Source organism: Ornithodoros turicata, unplaced genomic scaffold (genome assembly GCF_037126465.1).
Source record: "Ornithodoros turicata isolate Travis unplaced genomic scaffold, ASM3712646v1 ctg00000783.1, whole genome shotgun sequence".
Taxonomy (NCBI): Eukaryota; Metazoa; Arthropoda; class Arachnida; order Ixodida; family Argasidae; genus Ornithodoros; species Ornithodoros turicata.
In genome coordinates, this window is record NW_026999401.1 from 868,478 (window position 1) to 872,918 (window position 4,441).

Below are 4,441 nucleotides of genomic sequence, written 5' to 3' on the forward strand. Positions count from 1 at the left end.
GGAATTCCCCACCAACTGCGTACTGCTCGTCATGTACGGCGCGGCAAACTACATTGCACACGCAGGACGCACTGGATCCAAAACGGATAAAAAGTCGGCTACGTAGCCATCTGGAGCGCCAAGTCACCAAGCGACCATCACGCCGCCAAACCCAAACTACTGACCTTTAAAGGGACAGTCGCATTCTCTGAGGTCAATTTCGAAACTAATGCGAATTCTAATTCCTTGCCGACCACTGAAATGGGCCCGAAAATACCATTTCGATCCGCGGCGTACTTTTCGCGCAATCCGATGAAAAGGAAACCGGAATCCTTGCGCCCTCGCTCTCTAAAAGTGGGAGCAAACGTCACCCGGATAAGGCCAATCAGCGCGCGCCCTGGGTAAATGCGAGCCGCGCGCCTGTTTGCCGATCGCGAAGCGAAGGCGAAGGTAGCAAACATGGAGTCTGAAAACGAGAGTGATGTTTCTCTGTCTGGGGGAGATTCTGACGAACATGTAAGCGGTAGCGGCGACGAGTTAATGCTGGATGATGACCCATACTCTACGGACCCAATGCCTCTGGAACCCGCCGACCATGCACGAGATGCGGCTGCGGCTAACCCGCGGGATGACATTTTCAGGTGACGTATTCTTTGCATGGTTGCCGTGCCGTCGGATGTGCGAAATAGTTTAGAATGTTGAAATTGTTGTCGGCAGGTGTGTGTGTGTGGAGTCTGCGACCCACAGGAGCCCGACGAGCGCCTGTGTTGCCATTCTGTTGCCAGGGTGGTAGAAATGTGCAACAGTGCCGCCGTGCAGTGCATAACACAACACCCATTACTCAGGGACATCTGCCTCCGTAGGGAGCTTCTAGTGGTGTACGCGCCTCAATTCTGCCGCTATGATCAACATTTTAGGCGACTCAATCCCCAGGACCACAGGTAAGCCTGCTGCAGTGCTCTTCCGTTTTCTATGATTACGACCGTAATGATTTTTTCGGTTTAAATGACCTCCCATTAAGATTCGGAAGGGTAAACTCGGGTGCTAGTCGGGTGTTGTTGGTTACGCAAATTGTCGAACCTAAAGTGGACAGGGGTTGTATACAAAAGGGCGGCTATTCTCAGCAGCTTTTTGGCCTACACAAGTTTGTCCACCATAAATCATAAGCGTGGCCGACAGCCGTGGAACGACCCAGAATCCTGGTCCAACAATTCCATTAGGAAAAGTGAAGCAACACAGTCGCCTCAGCTAGTCTCGACATGCTCTCAATTATGCCAGTTAGCCATGGCCTGATTGGCAACACAAAACCCTGATTGACAGATATCCAGTGGGAATTCTGAAGGATAGTCTTACAAGTCTGAAGCATTTGAGGTGTCAATAAAGGGGGGGGGGAGCATGTTACCTAAGAATGTAAGAGTAATATATTTTGGGAGAAATTGGATTTTGCCGGAATTGGAGGGGAAGCTGGTTCGGGAGGGAGTTAGCTGTTGGAATCGGGTTCATCCTGAAAGAGGCGGACCATTTTTCTGTTGTACTATGTTGCACACCTGCTAACCTTCCACATTCAAAATGCAGGAGACCCCGGAACTAAGAAAGGAATGCACAGGCTTTGAACTCCAAGGTTGGGATAGTGTCTGTTCTTCTGTTCTGGCCATTGTCTTCCCAGCACTGTGGGAGATTTGGCAGGTATGCAAATGCCCACAAGATATAATGCTAAACAAAAAGAAATGCCATGTGGATTTGTATTTTACAGCTGCCTAAGGTTCACGGCATACTCATCATTCACGAGATGGGTCTGGGGATACCTTGGTCCAAGGAACAGACGACAGGTTCCTGGATGCGTTGTCTGAGCCATCAGGAGGGAGTTCCCATCTACGTCCTATCAAGGCTATCAGCGTTAGGACCATCGAAGCAAGGGTGTCTTGACAAGAGAGACAAGCTGGTGCATACTGATGGCTGGAACTGGAGACATGTAGTGGATAGAGGATACTATAGGTGTGTGGTGTACGGATAGGTTTATCCGTACACCACACACCTATAGTATCCTCCAAAACCTCTGATGGGAGGCAAGGGGGATGACCAAGGGCTCATTTACACAAAGTGTGCCTATGTCAGCAAAATTTTTGTCTTGCAGCAATTTTCGTCTTTTCGTCATTGCAGTGTGGGGGATGTTTTGTCTTGTCACTCTGTATCTCCAGTTGCAGTCAACAGACTGTCTACCCATCTGTACAGCAAAAACTACTACACGTGGCAGTATTAGCTCTGGCATCAAATTCAGACTGTACTGCACTAAGTTAGTGCCGAGGTGGGAATATTTTGAATTCTGTGCAGATTGTCAATGCGGTGTAGTGACGGGAATAAAGAATGACCTATAATTGTATCGATTTATTGTACAGTGGAGTATGACGGAGTGGGAATAACAAAATAGCATAGGTTTATTTGCCTCCCATTATGTATGGGAGGCAAATAAACCTATGCTATTTTATGTTGTGCTGTGGTTCTACATTAATGTGGTGTGAAGTCTGGGGGGTTACAGGTACGCTGCCACAGGGATGTGGAGGGTTCATGTTGGCAGATCCATATCTGGTGTACTAATTACGCTATGCAAGTCTGTGTCCATTGTTTTCCTCGTCCTGGAATCAGGGGATGACAACCCCCTTGTGAGATGCGCTGTGAAGTGGGAAGTGGGTCCCCAGCACTTGCTTCAGCCATGACCTCCACACCTGAAATATGGCCTCGAGTATTAACACTCAAAAGAATACGTTGAGGGCCTAGCAGGTACAATAACAAATATAAGAATGACTATGCAAATAAATCTTCCCCTTTGCGGTCCCTATTTCACTGGCACAGTTATTTTCCTGTCGACATTACGTTATAAACATTGGCAGCCGCATCACACAAGATTCCTTTCACAGAACTCGACAATTTTCAGGGCTTGTGCATATCCATTATTTTGTGGGACGTGCAAAAAGGACTGCAATATTTTCGTGGCTTGACAAAACATACCAAATCCAGTTGATTCCGTTGACGTGCTTGCTGCCGCCTGAAATAGAGCCAGAAATTAGCAACAAGGCTGCAGTAGAATACTGATGCAAGTGTCTCGGACGTAGCCAAACACAGATTGCGATGCGTTCACATCCCTCAATGCTGCCATCAGGCTTACACTATGAACTGTAGAAACATCCACTGGCTGCAATAAGATTAGAATAATGCTGTCATGTGGGAGTGTTACGTTACTCCTGCATAATACTGGCGACAATTAACACATCAACAACACACCAATCTTTTTTCTATAGAGTACGCGTACTATTGCGTCAGGATGCTGCAATCATTGTAATAATTTGTGTACATTAGTAGCCGGTGTGACTGTGACGTTACAATCGGCGGCGAGGCCAGGTGTTTGCGATGATGTTTACTGTGACAACTGATATTTTTCATCTCAGCGTATAGCTGTGACCACGCAAAATTGTCGCTTACCTCCGTTACTGGTTCCTGCCCTTGTTCCTGATCGAATGTGGTAGGCACGGCGTCAATCTTCAGCCGCTTCTGTTTCTGCCGAACTTGCAATACATCTTCATCAAAATAGGCGTCGTCGGCGAAATGACAGGAACAGACGCGTGAAACATTCAATCCTTGGCCCACACCACAGGCGATCGCTGCCTCCCACTTTCGTTTCGTTTCGCCATTGCGAGGTCGGTGAAATGCAAGCTCGGGATTCGCGTTGTAAGTCTTTCTGCACCCGAGCACGTAGCACCGGTTGCCTGGCTGTGACATCGCACGTCAACAGCGTGAAATCCTAGGTCACACGCTGTAGTTCAAAGTACTTCAAAGCAAACGCGACAAGACAACAAGAAAAAGGGCAGACGCACGCTCAGACACACACCAAATCTGCGGCGGGAAGGAGCGCCTCCTGATGGTTGGTTTATCCGGGTGACGTCATCCAGTGTCGGCGCCTTGCGGGGATTGCCGTGCGCGCCGGAAGCGCGAACATTTAAAAATCGTTTCTGAGTCAACCAAGTGGATTTGTGCGGAGAAAATTTGCCGGCGTACATTATGAACGACAGGGAACATGACCATAATAGTTCCGGAACACGCTTCCGGATGCGACTATCCCTTTAAAGGTACTGTAAAACAGCACCGATCAAGTTTCATTTAGTGTGGCTATTCGATAGTCCAAACCACCAGGACAAAAACTGCGCAAGTTTCATTCGAATCGACGGTGCAATTAATTAGAAAATTATAATTAAAGATTACGGGAAACACTGTACTAGGAATTCGAAATGAATCCGTGCTCCTGCCACATACGGCGGCAACCGCATTGGATGCGTATAACACTGGGCCCGACATAACAATCCACCACAATCACAGGGGTGACACAAACCCGCCATTGTTGTAACTACCCTCAAGCGGGTGCTTTTGGCAAAACTGCCATCTTGTCCTGGTCGCACGTCATAGAAAACGT

General features: G+C 48.0%; 1 long non-coding RNA gene across 1 annotated transcript; it reads left to right on the forward strand.

Annotated features, from left to right (window-relative positions):
- The first annotated feature begins 708 nt into the window (after positions 1-708).
- Positions 709-1,943, forward strand: LOC135374869 (uncharacterized). The gene is made up of 3 exons (XR_010417134.1): positions 709-920; positions 1,555-1,665; positions 1,733-1,943. It is a non-coding gene; the product is annotated as an uncharacterized LOC135374869 (long non-coding RNA).
- Positions 1,944-4,441: the final 2,498 nt, after the last annotated feature.